General features: G+C 41.0%; 1 protein-coding gene and 1 non-coding gene across 2 annotated transcripts in view; one reads left to right on the top strand and one right to left on the bottom strand.

Annotated features, from left to right (window-relative positions):
• IGF2BP3 (insulin like growth factor 2 mRNA binding protein 3) overlaps positions 1–20,528 on the top strand; it is a 147,024-nt gene that overhangs the window by 52,362 nt on the left and 74,134 nt on the right. The gene's annotated exons all lie outside the window — the stretch shown is intronic.
• Positions 9,786–9,893, bottom strand: LOC137768975 (U6 spliceosomal RNA). Its single transcript, XR_011074894.1, has one exon. It is a non-coding gene; the product is annotated as a U6 spliceosomal RNA (small nuclear RNA).

Raw genomic sequence — 20,528 nt, forward strand, 5'->3', positions numbered from 1 at the left:
GGATGCCAAGGCTCCTCACACTTGTACCTGGCTGACTATAAGTCTGGATGGAGGGTCCCACAATGCCCCCACTCCCCTTTGATAATTCACTAGAATGGCTCACAGAACTCAGGAAAAGTGCCTTACTTACTACTACTATAATTTACTATAAAGAGTACAACTCAGGAACAGCCAAGTGGAAGAGGTGCATAGGGTAAGGTACGGGAAAGGGGCGTGGAGCTTCCGTGCTCTCTCCACGTTTCCCGTTCTCCCCACATTGCCACATATTCACCAGCCCAGAAGCTGTCCGAACCCAGTCTTTTTAGGTTTCTATGGAGACTTCCGTACATATGTGTGATTGTTTAAATCACTGGCCATTAGTGATTAACTCAGTCTCCAGCCCCTCTCTTCTTCTCCAGAAGTGGAGAAGTGAGGATGTAAGTTCCAAACCTCCAATCATGCCTTAGTCTTTCTGACGACCAGACCTTCATCCTGAAGCTATCTAGGGGCCCACTGAGAGTTGCCTCGTCAGAATAAAAGACACTCCTGTCACTCCTATCATTCAGGAAACTCTATGGGATTTAGGAGCTCTGTGTCAGGAACCAGGGGCAAAGACCAAATATGTGTTTCTTATGCCACAGGAGACTTATCTTATCCTCAGTGCCTGGCATCACTTGGCATAAAACTTTTCGAAGAATGAGTGGTAGAATAACAAGTCGAATTGTAATCATACACTTTATTCTAGAAGGGCATTCAGGTAGTTTAGAAGAAGGCATTTATAAACCAAGTAGACTACCAAGTAGCACAAGTTGATAAAGGAGGCCAAGAAAAAAAGAAACACCCCAAAACAAAAAACAAAAACTCTGGTGGGATCAAAGATGACTTAGGAATAAGGTTAAAAATCACCCTTGTGTCCTACACAGTACTTTGGGCTCTCCCTCTCCTCTCTACCTCTGCTTCTTGCTCCTACCTCTTGCTACTGTTACCAGTTTATTATGAAGGATCCAAGTCAGGAATAGCCAAATGGAAGAGATGCATAGGGCAAAGTGGGGGGGGAAACGGCATGGTGCTTCTTGCCCTCCTATATGCTTCCCTTTTCTCTCCCTCTCAACTTTTTTTTCTTCCTGTTTTTGAAAGCACAGAAGTACATTTAAACAAAACAGAACTCCGAGTCCCACACTGAAGTTTTTACTTCTTGTGACGCCTATTAGACAGCAGTTGAACTGAATCAAATATGAGTTTTATTCTATTAACACTGTGATGTGGACAATAGTGGATCAAACTCAGTGGATATCAAAATGAGGTGTGAGAGTTAACCTTTAATTTAATGGGACATTTGTGTCTCTCCCCCCCCCCCCCCCCGCCCCAGTGAGGGTGCCACAGTGAGGGTTTCTTCTTTAAAGAAGTGAAGGGAATTCCCTGGCGGTCCAGTGGTTAGCACTCGGCACTTTAACTGTGGTGGCCTGGGTTCAATCCCTGGTCAGGGAATTAAGATCCCACAAGCCACACGGTGTGGCCAAAAAAATAAAGAAACAAAAAACGAACAAACAAACAAAAACAATAGTGAAAACTTCAGTCTAACGAGAAAATGAGTCAACTATTTCAAAATACTGAAAAAATTAAGAATGTTTAATTTACTCATATAAACCGTTTAAGAACACACATAAAAGGACAAGCCCAGAAGGGCAAAAGTCAAAACACTAACAGTGGTGTGATAGGTTTGTAGGTAACTTTTATTTTTTTACCTTCTTCACAGGAGCTCTGTCTTCATCATTGAGACCCTTTTCCTTCTCTGTAAGGGGATTTAACTTAAATACTTTGATTGGAAACTAAGATTGAGTGTATTTTAGGGATGAATATAGGGCTCATTTGATAACCAAAATAGGGATAAGTTACTGAGTCCAAGAAGAAAATGGAGGGAAATAAGCCTGATTTTAAAGAAGAAGCTTTAAGATTGATGGTCAGGGGCTTCCCTGGTGGTGCAGTGGTTAAGAATCCGCCTGCCAGTGCAGGGGACGCGGGTTCGAGCCCTGGTTGGGGAAGATCTCACATGCCGTGGAGTAGCTAAGCCCGTGTGCCACAACTACTGAGCCTGCGCTCTAGAACCCGCGAGCCACAACTACTGAGCCCACACGCCTAGAGCGCATGCTCTGCAACAAGAGAAGCCACCACAATGTGACGTGTGTGCACCGCAGTGAAGAGTAGCCCCGTCTCGCCGCAACTAGAGAAAGCCGCGCGCAGCAACGAAGACCCAACACAGTCAAAGATAAATAAATAAAGTTATTAAAAAAAAAAAAAAAGATTGATGGTCAGGAAAGCTTACAATACTCTGTCAGATACAGGTAAACTACTAGATAGGAAATCTCTCTTAACATCCTTCAAAATAAATGAGTATTGAAATCCATTGGAAGTGGCATGCCATTCAGATAAACTGGGGGCCCCTGGTTTGTTCATCCTAGAAAAAGGGAGTCTTCAGGATTCAGACAGGACAGTATGTTATAGAGACTTGGGTTACAGGGTGAGGAAGATGTTAGTCTTGTTGTTTTTCTTTATGACTCTATCATGTTTTTTTTTTTTAACATCTTTATTGGAGTATAATTGCTTAACAGTGGTGTCTATCATGTTCTTGATGTCTTCCTGCCAACTAGCTTATTATAAAAAAAAGTATGGAATTAAATATGCTTGAAAATGGACTTTTTTGGGGGTAGAAATTTCTTTGAGTTTTAACATGTATATATTTGTGTTCTGCCATCGCAGTCAGGATATAGGGTAATCCTATTGCACCAAAAAAAACACCCCCATGATAACCTTGTGGAGTCATATCCACCTGCCCCCGCCAACAAATAAAGAGTTGGTGTGTATCATATGATAAATATGTTTAACTTTATAAGAAGCTGACAAACTCATCTCCAAAGTGGCTGTACCATTTTTACATTCCCACCAGTAATTTTTTTTTAACATCTTTATTGGAGTATAATTGCTTTACAATGGTGTGTTAGTTTCTGCTTTATAACAAAGTGAATCAGTTATATATATACATATGCTCCCATATCTCTTCCCTCTTGCGTCTCCCTCCCTCCCACCCTCCCTATCCCACCCCTCTAGGTGGTCACAAAGCACCGAGCTGATCTTCCTGTGCTATGCGGCTGCTTCCCACTAGCTATCTGTTTTACGTTTGGTAGTGTATATGTTCCACCAGTAACTTTTCAGTGATGCAGATGGTCAGCGTCATCACCAGCATTTGGTATTGTTGATGTTTTTGATTTTAGATACTCTGATAGGTGTGTAGTGGTATCTCATTTTGGTTTTATTTACATTTCTGTAATGGCTAATGATGTTGAGCATTTTTTCATGTACTAATTATCTTCTGCATATTCTCTTTGAAATGTCTGGTTACCTCTTTTGCTACTTAATTGGGTTGTTTTCTTATTATTTGGTTTTGAGAGTTCTTCATCTGTCATGGATACAAGTCCTTAGTCAACTATGTGATTTGCAGATATTTTCTCCTGATCAGTAATTCTTCCCATTCCCTTATCATTTTCTTTATCAGAACAAAAGTTTTAAACTTTAATGAAGTCCAATTTATTTACTTCGACCATCCCCCCTTTTTGCATAGTACTTTTGGTGTGTTGTCTAAAAACTCTATACTTAAATCTAGCCTATGAAAGTTTTCTCCTGTTGTGAAGTTTTATAGCCTTTTTTTTTTTTTAAATCTAAATTTATTTATTTATTTATTTATTTTTGGCTGCATTGGGTCATCGTTACTGCACGCGGGCTTTCCCTAGGTGCGGCCAGAAGGGGCTACTCTTCATTGCGGTGTGTGGGCTTCTCATTGTGGTAGCTTCTCTTGTTGCAGAGCACGGGCTCTAGGCGTGCGGGCTCAGTAGTTGTGGCTTGCGGGCTCTAGAGCACAGGCTCAGTAGTTGTGACGCACGGGCTTAGTTGCTCCGTGGCATGTGGGATCTTCCCGGACCAGGGCTCGAACCCGCGTCCCCTGCATTGGCAGGCAGATTCTTAACCACTGTGCCACCAGGGAAGTCCCTAGCCTTATGTTTTACGTTTAGACCTATGATGCATTTTGTATTAATTTTTGTATAATGTGTGAGGCTTAGGCAGACACATTTTTTTGCATATCGATGTCTAGTTAATCCAACACAGTGTGTTGAAAAGACTGTCCTTTCTCCATTGAATTGCCTTTGCATTTTTGTCACAAATCATTTGGCCATGTTTGTGTGAATATTTCTGGATTCTATTCTGCTCCATTGATTTATATGTCTATCTCTTTGTCAATACTATACTTTCTTGGCAGCTGTGGCTTTAAATAGTAAGTCTTAAAATTGGGTAGTGTTATTCTTCTAACCTTATTCTTTTTCAAATTGTTATAGCTATTCTAGTTACTTTGCCTTTCCATATATATTTTAGAACCAGTTTTTGGTTCTAAAAATTCTGCTGGAAGTCAACAAGTCCTACATGTGTTTTGTGAGATTCACACCTATGTATTTAAATTGGGGGGCCTGCTGTTATAAATGATTTTTTATTTTAAACTGTAAAGTACACATAAAATTCACCATACTAACCATTTTAAAGCATATTGTTCAGCAGTGTTAAGTATATTTACACTGATGCTAAACTAATTCGTTCTAAAAGTTTTTTTAAAAAAATGTTTTGTTATATTTTGTTGGCTGCTCTGCAAGGCTTGGGACTTCAGTTTCCTGAGCAGGGATTGAACCCGGGCCCTGGAAGTGAAAGCTCTGAGTCCTAACCCCTGGACCGCCAGGGAATTTCCCTAAAAGTTTGTTTTCTTAATAGATTGTGTGAAATTTTCTACTTAGACAATCATGTCATTGCAAGTTGGCATAGTTTCACTTCTTTTCCAATCTATATGCCTTTTGTTCCCTTTTCTTGCCTTGTTACACTGCCGAGTTCTTTGAATGAGAGTAGACATGGTTGCCTTTTTCTTACCCTTTGTGAGAAAACATCCAGTCTTTGACCTTTAAGTAAAATGTTAGCTGTAGGGTTTTTGTAGATGCCCTTTATGTGGTTGAAGATATTCTTTATATTCCTAGTTTGCTGACCATCTTTATAATGAGTGAATGTTGGTTTGTGTCAAATGCTTTTTCTGCATAAATTGATATGATCATACATTTGTTTTAGGCTGTTACTACAATGGATTACATTGTTCTTCAAATATTGAACCAGTCTTACATTCCTGTGATAAATTCCACTTGGTTGTGGCGTTTTATTCTTTGAACGTATTCCTTGATTCAACTTGCTCACTTTTTGGTTGACGACTTACTGTATTTCTCTTGATTAGGGATATTTGTTTGTAGTTTTATTTTTTTGTATTGTCTTTGACTTTGTTATCAGGGTAGTACAGCCTCAAACTGTCTTGTGAAGTGCTTGCTTATGTGTTCTGGAAGAGGTTGTGCTGAGTAGGTGTTATTTCTTTAAATGTTTGATAGCATTTGCCAGTGAAACCACCTGAGCATAGAGATTTCTTCCTCAGAAGACTTATTTTTTTTTAGCTCAAATTCAGTCTTTTAAAATAGTTACAGGGCTTTTTTGGCTATTTTATCTTGCGTAGTTTTGGTGATTCGTAGTTTCTGAAAAATTGGTTCATTTCATCCAAGTTGTTGAATAGAGGTGCATAAAGTTTTGCAGTACTCCCTCATTATGTTTTAATTGACTTTGGGGTCTATAGTGTTATCTCCTTTGTTCCTGATATTGGTAATTTGTGATCTCTCGCTCTCTCTCGCTCTCTCTTTTTTTCTCTCTCTCTCTTTTTTTCTCTCTCATCATCTTTGTCAGTCTGGCCAGAGGTTTATCCGTTTTATTTATTTATTTATTTTCCTCCAAAGAAACAGCATTTGGTTTCATTGATCTTTACCTTCTTTCTTTCTTTTCATTGATTTTGCTCTTCAGTATTTTATTTATTCTGCTTGTTTTGGGTTTATTTTGTGCTTCCTTTTGCTAGTTTTTTAAGGTGGAAGCTTGGGTTATTAATAGGAGACCTTTCTTTTTTTTCTTTTTTTTTTTTGTCTTCACACAGGCTCCAAATGCCTCTTTTTATTTTTATTTTTATTTATTTATTTATTTTTTTAATTTTTACAAGAGATAAATAGACTGACACCAAGCATTGTACATGGATGACCACAACATCTTTTTTTTTCTAATGTAAACATATGATGCTATGAATTTCCCTTTAAGGCACTTAATCCCATAAATCTTGGTATATTTTTTAAATTTTTTGTTCAGTTCAAAATATTTTCTAATTTCCCTTGAGACTTCCTCTTTGACCTGTGGATTTTTTTTTTTTTTTTGGACTATGTAGTTTAAATTTCCAAATAATTGGAGATTTTCTAGTTATCTTTTTGTTATTAACTTCTAGTTTAATTCCATTATGGTTGGTAAACATACCTTATATGTTTATATTTCCTTAAAATCTGTTGTTACTTGTTTTATATCTTTGTTTTAGACAGATACAGTATATCTTGGGAAATGTTTCATGTTGGGTAGCGTGTTTGTCCAGTTGGTTGATACTGTTCAGTTCTTCTGTGTACTTGGTGATTTTTGGTGTCTTGTTCCATCCACTCCTGAGAGTGGAGTATTGAAATCTCTCAGTATAATCATAGATTTGTCTATTTCTCTTTTCAGTTCTGTTAGTTTTTGTTTCATGTATTTTGAAACTCTGTTGTTAGGTCTATATACACTTAGGATTGCTATGATGTAATGTCCTTCTTTATCACTGTTAGCTTTCTTTGCTCTGAAGTCTACTTTGAGATTAAATACCACTTCAGCTTTCTTTTCATTAGTGTTTGCATGATATCTTATTACATCATTTTTTTACCTTGAGGTTATTTGTAACATTATAGTTTGAATGAGTTTCTTTTTTTTTTTTTTCCAAATTTTTTAAAAAAATTAATTAATTAATTAATTTATGGCTGTGTTGGGTCTTCGTTTCTGTGCGAGGGCTCTCTCCAGTTGCAGCAAGCGGGGGCCACTCCTCATCGCGGTGCGCGGGCCTCTCACCACCGCGGCCTCCCCTGCTGCGGAGCACAGGCTCCAGACGCGCAGGCTCAGCAATTGTGGCTCACGGGCCCAGCTGCTCCGCGGCATGCGGGATCCCCCCAGACCAGGGCTCGAACCCGCATCCCCTGCACTGGCAGGCAGACCCCCAACCACTGCACCACCAGGGAAGCCCTGAATGAGTTTCTTAAAGGCAGCACATACTTGCGTTTTGTAGGCTCATTATTAGCATCCTTAGTCTCTACCTACTAGATACCAGCAGCTCCCTGCCTCCCCAAGTTGTGATCATCAACAATGTCAACAGACATTGTCAAATATCCTCTTGGGGACAACATAATCCCCAGTTGAGAACCACTTTCCTGTAAGTAATGTGTTATTTTTCTCTGGCTGCTTTCAAGGTTTTTCTTTGTCTTTGATTTTCAACAGTTAGTTTCTGATATGTCTGGAGATAGATTTCTTTGGGTTTATCTTGTTTGAGGTTGTAAAGGGAAAGAACCTAGTTTTCCCCGTGTTGGGAAAAACCCAGTTCTTTCCTATTATGTGTGTTTTTTTTTTTCCTGTGTGTCTCCTTTATTACTCAGAACACTTCACTTCTGTCACTCTGGTCACCCAATGTGTGGAGATGTTTCCCTTCAACAAGCAATCCTCTGCAACACCAGCTGGGTGTCCTACAATTTTAACTGAATTTTTAACACTTTCTACCTGGAGATAATGTTAGGTCCCACAGGTTAAGGGCCTCTGGTCTCAGTAGTCCCAGAAGACTACACCCTGCCCTCGCCTTGCATGTGTCAGTCACAAGCCTGGGTTACCATCACCTGTGCTTCTGACCAACCAGCTATAGATAGAAGGTTCCAAAGACCTCGCTCCTTGGGTTTGACTGATTTGCTAGAGTGGCTTACAAAACTGAGGGCAGCATTTACTTACATTTACCAGTTTATTAAAGGATATAATAAAAAATACAGATGATCAGCCAGATGAGATATATAAGGCGAGGTCTGGGAGAGTCCTGAGTGCAGGAGCTTCTGTCCCTGTGGAGTTGGGGTACCTCACCCTCCCTATGTGGATGTGTTCACCCACCTTTAAGCTCTCTGAACCCCCTACTCTTGGGATTTTATGGAGGCTTCTTCTTGTAGGCATGATCAATTATTAACTCCATTTCCAGCACCTCTCCCCTCTCCGGAGGACAGGGGACGGGGCTGAAAATTCCAGGCTTCTGATCATGGCTTGGTCTTTCTGGTGACCAGCTCCCAGCCAGGAGCCATCCAAGAACCTACCTAGAGTTTCCTCAGTAGAACAGGAGATACACCTAGTGCTCTTATCACTTAGGAAATTACAAGAATTTTAGGAGTTCTGTGCCAGGAAGAGGAGGGGTTGAGGCTGGGAGACCAATATATGTATTTTCTATTATCTCACAGGGGTTCACTGAACTTTTTCAATCTATAGGTTTATATCTTTTGCCAAATTTGGGGAATCTTCAGTAACCATATATATATTTTTTAACATCTTTATTGATGTATAATTGCTTTACAATGTTGTGTTAGTTTCTGCTGTATAACAAAGTGAATCAGCTATATGCATACATATATCCCCATATCCCCTCCCTCTTGCATCTCCCTCCCACCCTCCCTATCCCACCCCTCTAGGTGGTCACAAAGCACTGAGCTCATCTGTGCTATGCGGCTGCTTCCCACTAGCTATCTATTTTACATCTGGTAGTGTATATATGTCAATGCTACTCTAGCTATCTATTTTACATCTGGTAGTGTATATATGTCAGTGCTACTCTCTCACTTCACCCCAGCTTACCCTTCCCCCTCCCCGTGTCCTCAAGTCCATTCTCTCTGTCTCCATCTTTATTCCTGTCCTGCCCTTATGTTCATCAGAACCATTTTTTTTTTTAGATTCCATATATATGTGTTAGCATATGGTATTTGTTTTTCTCTTTCTGACTTACTTCACTCTGTATGACAGACTCTGGGTCCATCCACCTCACTTCAAATAACTCAATTTTGTTTCTTTTTATGGCTGAGTAATATTCCATTGTATATATGTGCCACATCTTCTTTATCCATTCATCTGTCGATGGACATTTAGGACATTTAGGACATTTTTTGAAATAGGGTTTTCTCAGGGTATATGCCCAGTAGTGGGATTGCTGGGTCATATGATCGTTTTAATTTTATTTTTTTAAGGAACCTCCATACTGTTCTCCATAGTGGCTGTATCAATTTACATTCCCACCAACAGTGCAGGAGGGTTCCCTTTTCTCCACACCCTCTCCAGCATTTATTGTTTGTAGATTTTTTGATGGTGGCCATTCTGACCGGTGTGAGGTGATAGCTCATTGTAGTTTTGATTTGCATTTCTCTAATGGTTAGTGATTTTGAGCATCCTTTCATGTGTTTGTTGGCAATCTGTATGTCTTCTTTGGAGAAATGTCTATTTAGGTCTTCTGCCCATTTTTGGATTGGGTTGTTTGTTTTTTGGTACTGAGCTGCATGAGCTGCTTGTATATTTTGGAGATTAATCCTTTGTCAGTTGCTTCGTTTGCAAATATTTTCTCCCATTCTGAGGGTTGTCTTTTCATCTTGTTTACGGTTTCCTTTGCTGTGCAAAAGCTTTTAAGTTTCATTAGGTCCCATTTGTTTCTTTTTGTTTTTATTTCCATTTCTCTAGGAGGTGGGTCATAAAGGATCTTGCTGTGATTTTTGTCATAGAGTGTTCTGCCTATGTTTTCCTCTAAGAGTTTTATAGTGTCTGGCCTTACATTTAGGTCTTTAAGAAATATGGAACGCTTCACGGATTTGTGTGTCATCCTTGCACAGGGGCCATGCTAATCTTCTCTGTGTTGTTCCAATATTTAGTATATGTGCTGCCGAAGCGAGCACTTCAGTAACCATTTATTCAAAGATATGTTCAGCAAATATTTTTCCTTTTTCCTGTCTTTCTGAGATACCGATAACGTAAATTAGGCTTTTGGTATTTTCCCACAGGGCTTCGAGCGTCTGTACATTTTTTCTCTCAGTTGTTCAGATTGAATAATTGCTATTGATCTGTCTTCGTGAGCAGTGACAATTTCCTTTGTTGTTTCCAGTCAGCTGTTTTGTTCATCCAGTGAGTTTATTTAGGGTTATTGTGTTTTGGTTCTAAATTTTTATTTCTTTTATACCTACTGTTTCTTGGACATTTTCTTTCTGTTCTTTTCAAGAGTGCTCACCCTTTGTGGAACATTTTTATAATAGTTTCTTTAAAGTCTGTCAGATATTTCCAACATCTGTGTCATTCTTGGCATTTGCATTTGTTGATTACCTTATCCCCTACGACGTGAGATTTTCCTAGCTCTTTATATAAGTAATTTTGGATTGTACCTTGAACATTTTGAATATAATATTATGAGACTCTGGATCTTGGTTCAAATCCTATGGAGAATGTTGATAATTTCATTTTAGAATACAATTTGACCCAATTGGCTTCAGGCTGCAAGTTGCAGCCAGCCTTCTGTGGATTATGGTTCCAATTTCACTTCATTTTTGAAGCCTTTGAAGTACTCTTTGGATCTGTCTCATGTGTGTAACAGCACTCAGTGGTGGCCAGTTTGGGACCTGGGTGATGATCTCTCCCATGGTTCTGCTCTCAAAGTCTTGGGTATGCTGTTTGTTTTCTGATGCAAGCATGTGCATATTGGAGCTAAATCCAGGATTTCCTAAACAACTTCATGCAGTTGCTTTCCTGAGCTCCTCCCTTTGCATGATCTGATTAGTACTTTGATTCCCAAGGGCTTCTCTTTCTGGTTCTTCAGCCAGAAAAGATAGGGCCTTAGTTACCCTGCTTGGTTGTGCACTTCTCATGACTGCACTCATGTCTGGGGCTAAGTGGCAGGAAGACAGGGGCAAAAAAGCAATAGGATTCAACCCACCCCCTTGGAACCATAGTTCTTCCCCTTCATCAGAGTTTTAGGTACCCCTTTCCTGCTCTTCAAGCCAGAGCTACAGGACTTCTCCTCGAGTTCTGTCTGTGCTCAGTAACAATTTCCAAGTTTTAAACTGCCCCAAGTCCAGGCTGCGGCATACCAGAGGGAAGAAGGGCAGAATAAATCATCTCACGTTTGGTGGTACTTTAAATTCCCCGCTCCACCTGCTATCATCTACTTTTCTTTTTTTAAAAAAATTAATTTATTCTTTTAAAATTTATTTTTGGCTGCGTTGGGTCTTCGTTGCTGCACGTAGGCTTTCTCTAGGTGTGGCGAGTGGGGGCTACTCTTCGTTGCGGCATGCGGGCTTCCCATTGTGGTGGCTTCTCTTGTTGTGGAGCACGAGCTCTAGGCGCGTGGACTTCAGTAGTTGTGGCTCGCGGGCTCTAGAGCGCAGGCTCAGTAGTTGTGGTGCACAGGCTGAGTTGCTCCGTGGCATGTGGGGTCTTCCCAGACCAGGGCTGGAACCCGTGTCCCCTGCATTGGCAGGCGGATTCTTAACCACTGCGCCACCAGGGAAGTCCCTCATATACTTTTCAGAGTCTTCAAATAGTTGCGTCATACATTCTGTCCAGATTTTATCACCATTCCATGGGAGAAACAGGGTAGACTATCCCCACTCAGTTTATAGTTTTCTTGTTACTTTGAAATTTCAAGAGGTGAAATTATCTCTTGAGAAGTAAATGATATTGAATCATTTATTTCTTTTTTTTATTTCTATTTTTATTTATTTGTTTATTTATTTATTTTTGGCTGCGTTGGGTCTTCGTTTCTGTGCGTGGGCTTTCTCTAGTTGCGGCGAGCGGGGGCCACTCTTCATCGCGGTGTGCGGGCCTCTCACTGTTGCGACCTCTCTTGTTGCGGAGCACAGGCTCCAGACGCCCAGGCTCAGTAGTTGTGGCTCACGGGCCCAGTTGTTCCGCGGCATGTGGGATATTCCCAGACCAGGGCTTGAACCCGTGTCCCCTGCATTGGCAGGCAGATTCTCAACCACTGCACCACCAAGGAAGCCCGAATCATTTATTTCTTAAGAATAGAGCAACTATTAAGTAACTTGCTTTAAGGTTTTTTTTTTTTTTTCTCATAGGTAACCCTTGGTTGAATTAAGGCTGAGCAGGCACTTAGCTATCATTTACAAAAAGAAGCTTGTATTCAAACTGTCCATGTGATCCAGTACTGGAGATGTGTGTGTAATGCTAAAAGAGAGATAATTTCACATTTAAATTTATAAAAGCCTTCATTTTTTGCTCTCTTCCTATTGCTTCCCACCTCTGACATTAATGAACAAAATATTCAGGGTTAACATGCGGGAGGGAGAAGTCCCCAGGCAGGGGGTTTAGAACAGTAAACCAACTGGGAATGGCAGGGCACTCTTAATCCTGTTTCTAATTTTAGCATCAGCAACCAGAGAGGCAGGGTTGCCTCAGTACTCGGGGTATTTTTTTCCCTTTTGTACTTTTGTATTGCTGAATGGCCTACTTGGTCTTACCCAACAATACAGTCTTACTATTTAGAGTTACTCTCATGTGGGGATGAGAAAGGCTGTAATTTTCTGTGGTCTTCCCTAGATGTGTAGTATACGTGCACTGACATCTTCTCAGGATTCCTCAGTTGTTGGTTCTTACACACAAAAGGAGGTGTTCAGTAAGCATTAGTTGAACTGATGAAGTCATGTGATGCTTTTCAGAGCATGACCATAACCCAAATAGAGATCAGTGTTCATCTTGATAGATTCTTTCTTGGCCTAATGTTGTTTTGTGTCACTCTTCCTCCATGTACAAGTGTGTATAAAAAGAATTAAAATCGTTTCATTAGCTTAGTTGGATTGATGGTAGTGAATTGATATTTCAGTCTTTTTTCTTTTTAACAAGTCCTATATTTGATTTGTCCATTTTCACTCATTTTTAGGCTCACAATTACATTCCTAGCTCTTATTCCCCTCTTTTCTTTACTACTCTGCCTTTAAGTTTTAGATCAACTTAGTAGCATACACGTGGGGGGCCCTGACCATGGGCAGGGCAGGATGCTAAACTCTTCAGGAGTCTCATTTGATTCATCCAGTCAACCCTAGATATCGAAAGGAAATAGTGCTATCCTGACTTTAGGGGGGTGGAGGGGAGGTAGCTGAGAAATGGCGAGACTTGCCTAGGTTTTACAGCTAACATTGGATGAGTGGGATTCAGACCAGGCAACCTGACCCTGAAGCCCCCTTTTTAAACTGCAGTAGTTCTGTCATCTCATATGTAAAAATAAGAATGTGACCTCTCAATTCCCCTGCAAGTCTGTTTGTGACTTGGACCACTAACTTCATCAGTATGTTTTTATTTAGATATACTATAATTTCTTACTATGTTTGACCTATAATGAACACTGAGATATTTAAAAAAAGAGACTTGCATTTTCAACCCTCAGACCTGCACCCTCTTTTTTTGTTGTTTGCTTGCTTGCTTTTATTGCTTATTTTATTTTATTTTTTTTGGCCGCACTGTACAGCCTGTGGGATCTTAGTTCCCCGATCAGGGATTGAAACTGGGTCGACGGCAGTGAAAGCCCGAGTCTTAACCACTGGAACACCAGGGAATCCCCCTGCACCCTCTTTTTTTTTTTTTTTTTTTTTTAATTTATTTATTTTTGGCTGTGTTGGGTCCTCGTTTCTGCGCGAGGGCTCTCTCCAGTTGTGGCAAGCGGGGGCCACTCTTCATCGCGGTGCGCGGGCCCTTCACTGTCGCGGCCTCGCTTGTTGCGGGGCACAGGCTCCAGACGCGCAGGCTCAGTAGTTGTGGCTCACGGGCCCAGTTGCTCCGCGGCATGTGGGATCCTCCTGGACCAGGTCTCGAACCCGTGTCCCCTGCATTGGCAGGCAGACTCCCAACCACTGCGCCACCAGGGAAGCCCCTGCGCCCTCTTTTTAACAAGCATTTTCTAATGTCCCAATTACAGTCCTGAAGTGAAATTCACAGAAAATATAATTATATATGTATTTAAATACTTTAAAATATGTAAAATTTAAAAATCAGTATAATATCCTAGTGATACCAGAAAGAAGAAATAAAAGGGAAATAGTTTATACAAAATAATTTTTCAGTACATAAACACTTGGGCATGACCAGAGCTTGAGGCATAGTGAAATAATCAAGTACTTGTACCGTACTTGTATTATTATAGACTAATCCTCAGCAGACCAGTACTGGTGCTGATAATATACAGGTATGACATGGGCGACTCAACGTTGTGTTGCTCTCAGTTAAGCGATTTTCTATAGTGGTGATAAGCAGGTCAAAATATAATTGTATATTGATTTACATGGTGGTTGCAGTTTTGGAAGATAGAGTATATATTAAAACTGAGCAATAAATACTTAGGGTATATGCTTAGAAAAATTGGGCTTTTTGTGTATATGAATGTCAAGGACCTTGAAGAACTGTGCAGGGCTGGGGTGTCTCCACTGTGTGAGGTTGCCCTGCACAAATCAGGATGTGTGACATGTCTGGTCTCTGCCTGTCCAGTGTTCGTGAGGCCCTCTTCCCCCACCCCAGAGGACCCACAGTTTTCTAAAACCACCCCCGAAGTGGTCAGGTTTTCTCCATTGAGAGTTACTGCTCTAGGTCATTCCTTCCCCAGCTTCATGGAAGGATGAGTTTTTTGTTTGTTTGTTTTATTGTTTTGTTTTGTATTTTGGCCACACTGTGTGGTATGTGGGATCTTAGTTCCCCAACCAGGGATTGAGCACAGGTCCCTTGCATTGGGAGCGTGGAGTCATAACCACTGGACTGCCAGAGAGGTCCCAAGGATGAGGTTTTTAAATTTCTAATCAATCACTGACATTTTATAAAATGCAAAATTTGTTAGAAAAATGAAATTTTAAAGTCAGTCAAAAAGACAAGTCCTGGTCTTTATTCTTAGATTTAGCAGACATAAAATTCCTGGCAATCTGCCATAAAAATGTCTTTCTTCCTTTCTCCCTCTCTCTCTCTCTCTCTCTCTCCCCCCCCTTCCTTCCTTCCCTCCTTTCTTTTTCTCTTTCTCGCTTTCTTTCTCCCTTTGTCTCTCTCTCTCTCTCCCCCTCCCCCCTCCCTCCCTCTCTCTCTCCCTTTCCTCCTTCCTTCCTTCCTTTCTTTCCTTCTTTCTCTTCTTCCCCTTCCTTCCTTCCTTCCTTCCTTTTTCTTTCTTTCTTTTCCCTCCCTCCCTCCCTCTCTCTCTCTCCCCCTCCCTCCCTCCCTCTCTCTCTCTCCCCCTCCCTCCCTCCCTCCCTCCCTCCCTCCCTCCCTCTCTCTCTCTCTCTCTCTCTCTCTCTCTCTCTCTCTCTCTCTCTCTCTGTCTCTCTCCCCCCACACCATGCAGCTTGTGGGATCTTAGTTCCCTGACCAGGGATTGAACCTGTGCCCTCGTCAGTGAAAGCGCCGAGTCCTGAGTCCTAACCACTGGACTGTCAGGGAATTTCCCATAAAAATTTCTAAATGTTTAATCTCTACTTCTGAACCTACCTTGCCATGGTGTGGTCTCTTTTATCTCAGTCTTTCTTTCCCTGAAGTCACCCAAAATGAATGTATGTATCTGAAAAATTCTTCCTCTTGGAAGATTTTTTTAAAAATAAATTTATCTTATTATTTTTTAAAATTTTGGGCTGCTTGGGTCTTTGTTGCTGCACACGGGGTTTCTCCAGTTGCGGCGAGCGGGGGCTACTCTTCGTTGTGGTGTGTGGGCTTCACATTGCAGTGTCTTCTCTTGTTGCAGAGCACGGGCTCTAGGCGCGCGGGCTTCAGTAGTTGTGGCGCGTGGGCTTCAGTAGTTGTGGCTCGCGGGCTCTAGAGCACAGGCTCAGTAGTTGTGGCGCACGGGCTTAGTTGCTCTGAGGCATGTGTGATCTTCCCAGACTAGGGATCGAACCTGTGTCCCCTGCATTGGCAGGCGGATTTTTAACCACCAGGGAAGTCCATCTTGGAAGATTATAGTTGCATTCTCCCTAGCCAAATGCTCAAATGTTTTATTCCCGACACCTCCTTTGTTGTCCATAAATATTACTTTTTACAAAAACTCTTGTTTAATGATGGAAGTGAACTTAACTGCCTTCACTATCAGGGATGCTCTTTTATTCAATGACAGAAATTTGCGGTGTAGTTTAACAGGCGTATCTCAAACTGGTTTTGATTTCTCGTTAGCTTTATATACTTAAAATCCACCGTGTTTTCTCCATGCACTTCCACAGAGAAGCAGTGACTTTTCCAACCTTAATTTCAGAAGACTTCCTGCAATGTTTTTCATACCGTGAAGAGTCTTAGTGATTGAAAATAATTCTTATAACAAGCCAAGAAGGGTCCTGGATCATAAAATGCCTCAAGCAGTTCACATTGGTGATGCTGATGGCAGAACACCCTCAGCAGGGGGCCTGCACCTGCTTCTCCTGAGAATCTGTGGGGAGACTGAAAGTACTGCCTGAGAGATTGGATGCTTTTGGCACGGTGACTGAATCTTAAATGTGACCAGCTTGTTCTTCCTACTTTTGGGTTACTCTGGAATAGCAGAACAATTGTCTGATTTTTGTAGGGACCTTCCTTCCAGTGTGAGTTAAAAATCTGAGTTTTGATAGCATCCTGAATACCTCCCCTCCTCCAGCTGCCTCTTCACACGCGGTCCTTCTGCTGTGATGCATACAATTGGCTTTGGCCTGTGTTTGTGTAAGTGCCTATGGGGTGGACCCAGGCACAGAGTCACGAGGTGGCCTTTGAAGTTGTTCTCGAGTGAACTGGAAATGCTTGGGCCTTGGGGTGTTTCTTAAAATTTTTGGTGCATGTAGCAAATGCAGTTTGGTGGAAGGACATGATTCTATTGTCTATCTTGCTTTGTAAGGCTGGGTCAGCCTAGTTGGAACAGCCGCCTGTGGTTGTGATAGCTGTGTGGCAGAGGTGGTGGTATGCTTTGGGAAAGCTCTGTTGACAGCACCAGCTCTCAAGATGTGTGTCCTGAGGGGCAGGACACAGTCAGCTGGGGCTCTCTGAGACCAAAACCACCTGTTCAGATATAGCTCAGATACATTTTGTTCTTTGACTTTTACAGAGTTGAGATGTGTTCATCATCTTAGATAGATTTACCTATATATGATCAGCCAAAAAAGCAATATAATAATTCGGGTGGAGAATTTTTGGACATTGTCTTATTCCATGATCCTCTATCCTAGAGAAATGGGATACAGGAGACATGAATGCTTCTTCAGTTGCTCAGTTCCCATGTGCCTCTCATACACACTGAGAACATGTTTAAAGGTGCATACTTTTTGTCACGTGTTCCATAACCACCAGTCAGTAATATGATATGGTGTTTGACTAAAGAAATAACAATTTGTTCCAATGTTGGGGGGAAAACTGGTTCATCTGGATTTAGTGGGTGCTGTGGACTGAATGTTTGTCTCCCCAGAACTTATATGTTGAAGCCCTAATCCCCAATATGATGGTATGAGGAGGTGGAGCCTTTGGGAGATAATTAGGTCATGAGAGTAGAGCCCTATGAATGGGATTAGTGCCCTTATAAGAAGAGACACAAGAGATGCTTTCTCTCTGCCATGTGAGAATATAGCAAGAAGGTGACTGTCTATAGATCAGTAAGAGGGCCCTCACCAAGAACTCAACCAGGCTGGCACCCTGATCTTAGACTTCCAGCCTCTAGAACTGTGAGAAATAAATTTCTGTTGTTTAAGCCATCCAGTCTTTGGTATTTGTTACAGCATCCTGAGATGACAAAGATGTTGGGGAAGGTGTCGACACGTGGTATCTTCCTTAGGAATTTTATTTTATAGCTGAATTTTTTCAGTTTAATTTTTATTTTATATTGGAGTGTAGTTGATTTACAGTGTTGTGTTAGTTTCAGGTATACAGCTAAGTGATTCAGTTATACATATGCCCATTCTTTTTCAGATTCTTTTCTCATATAGGTTATTACAGAATATTGAATAGAGTTCCCTGTGCTATACAGTAGGTCCTTGTTGATTATTTTATATATAGTAGTGTGTATAGTTAATCCCAAACTCCTAATTTATCCCTCCCCCGACATTTGTTTTCAAAGTCTGTTTCTGTTTTGTAAATAAGTTCATTTGTATCATTTTATTTTTAGATTCCACATATAAGTGATATCATATGATATGTGTCTCTCTCTGACTTACCTCACTTAATATGATAATCTCTAGGTCCATCCATGTTGCTGCAAATAGCAGTATTTCATTCTTTTTTATGGCTAATATTCCATTGTATATATGTACCGCATCTTCTTTATCCGTTCCTCTGTCGATGGACATTTAGGTTGCTTCCATGTCTTGGCTAATGTAAATAGTGCTGCAGTGAAAATTGGGGTGCATGTATCTTTTCGAAGTATGGTTTTCTCCAGATACATTCCAGGAGTGGGATTGCTAGATCATATGGTAGTTCTATTTTTGGTTTTTTAAGGAACCTCCATACTGTTCTCCATAGTGCCTGCACCAATTTACGTTCCCACCAACAGTGCACGAGGGTTCCCTTTTCTCTACACCCTCTTCAGCATTTATTGTTTGTAGACTTTTTGATGATGGCCATTCCGACTGGTGTGAGGTGATTCATTGTAGCTTTGATTTGTATTACTCTAATAATTAATCACGTTGAGCATCTTTTCATGTGCTTTTTGGCCATCTGTGTGTCTTCTTCCTTAGGAATTTTAAAGTGACTTTTAAAATTCTGTAATTTGAAAGATTCCAAATATACACATATAGAGAAAATAGTATAATGAACCCCCATGTACCCAGCTTTAAAGATTATCAGTATTCTGTTCTTGTTTTATCGATATCCCCTAATTTTGTTGGTTTTTTTGGACTATTTTAAAGCAATTCAGGGGGGATTGCTGGCACAGAAAATTTGTTTTTCATGCTAACATAAATGTAGGTATATTAGTTTCCTATTGCTGCTGTAAGAAATTACCACAAACTTGGTGGCTTAAAACAACAGAATTTTACTTTCTTACAGTTTGAGAAGCCAGGAGTCTGAAATCAGTCTCAGAGGTCAAGGTGTTGGCAGGGCTGGTACCTTCTGGACGTGTGGAGGAGAATTCATTTACTTGCCTTTTCCAGTTTTTAGAGGCTGTCTGTATTTCCTGGCTTGTAGCCTCTCCTCCAGGTTCAAAGTGCATCACTCCAGTCTCCGCTTGTGTTGTCACATGGCTTTCTCTTTGACTTTGATTCCTCTAGTGCCCCTTTTATAAGGACCCTTGTGACAACATCTGGCTCACTTGGATAATTGGGGATAACCTCCCTAGCTCAAGATCCTTAGTTTAATCACATCTGCAGAGTCTCTTTTGTCATGTGAGGTAACATTCACAGGTTTCAGGGATTAGGAAGTAGACATATTTGGAACCATTATTCAGCCTGCCATAATAGGACCACACTGCGGTCAGCTCTCAAATGTCAAATAAATGGTAGGGCCACGATCTCAAGAGAGGGGCTGTAATCACAGGGAAACACATGAAGATTAAGCGCTTCAAAACCTAGCGAGATTTCTATTCAGAGTACAGCTTGTCATTTTGCACAGCAGATGTGCCATTCCTGTCAGAAAATGAGGAAGAAGGAGGTACATGTTGCTGAATAACTGGTGCCTTTTCGTACATAACAGAAAAGACAGCTACAGTCCAACATCAGATTCAAGGTGATACTGGTGCGTGCCCCAGCTCAGGCTTGACCTTGTCCAGACCACAAAACTGTGGACCTAGGGTCATTTTTATCTCTCTTCCCTGAGCGGCAGAGCCTAGCCCCTCCTTGCCTCTGCTTCTCTTGTTATAAGCCTTTATTGAACTTATTTGCATCCCTACTATGTGCTAGGGCTGGATCTGCTGCATGCATTTTCACTAAAGGTTTTCAGTGCTTTGCTTATTCTCCACATAAACTTGAAGATGTGTTTTCATAGAATATAAGGAAGAGGTGATGGGGCTTCCGTGTCTGAACATCAAGCCCCAGAATGATGGATAGGAAGACTGGGGGCTTTGTGCGAAGGTGACTCAACCATACGGAGCCTTTTTCCCATCTGTGGAAAAGAGATTAACAGAATGGCCCTTTCAGGGTCACCATGAGAACCAGCAGATAACACAGGTGCCTCGCCCCATAGTTTATTATGAATTAATAAACTTCTTCAATGGATTTTTCCCTTTGGCTGAAATTTTCATCCTTTGGCTCTGCTATAGTGAAGTAACTTTACTTTTCCTCAACCCCATCACTCTCTTAGTATCAGGGCTTTTGCATACATGTTTTCTCTGCCTATAATCCATTTGGTTCTTTCTGTTTTTCTTAATTCCCATAATTACTTAGCCTTTAACTTAGATGTCATTTCTTTCACAAAGCCTTATATTTTTCTGCCATACCTGGATTAGGTGTGTCCCCTATATTTCTCTTATACTTAGCACTATAGCACCACTCAGCACTTGATATTTTAATTGCCTTCTGACTTGTTTCTATTCTCCCATCGGACTCTAAAACTTAGGGGCCAGGGGCTGTGTCTTCCCCGGTGTTGTCATCAAAGGCCCAGAACAGAGCCTGATATAGACGAAT

Source organism: Eschrichtius robustus, chromosome 8, assembly GCF_028021215.1.
Source record: "Eschrichtius robustus isolate mEscRob2 chromosome 8, mEscRob2.pri, whole genome shotgun sequence".
Taxonomy (NCBI): Eukaryota; Metazoa; Chordata; class Mammalia; order Artiodactyla; family Eschrichtiidae; genus Eschrichtius; species Eschrichtius robustus.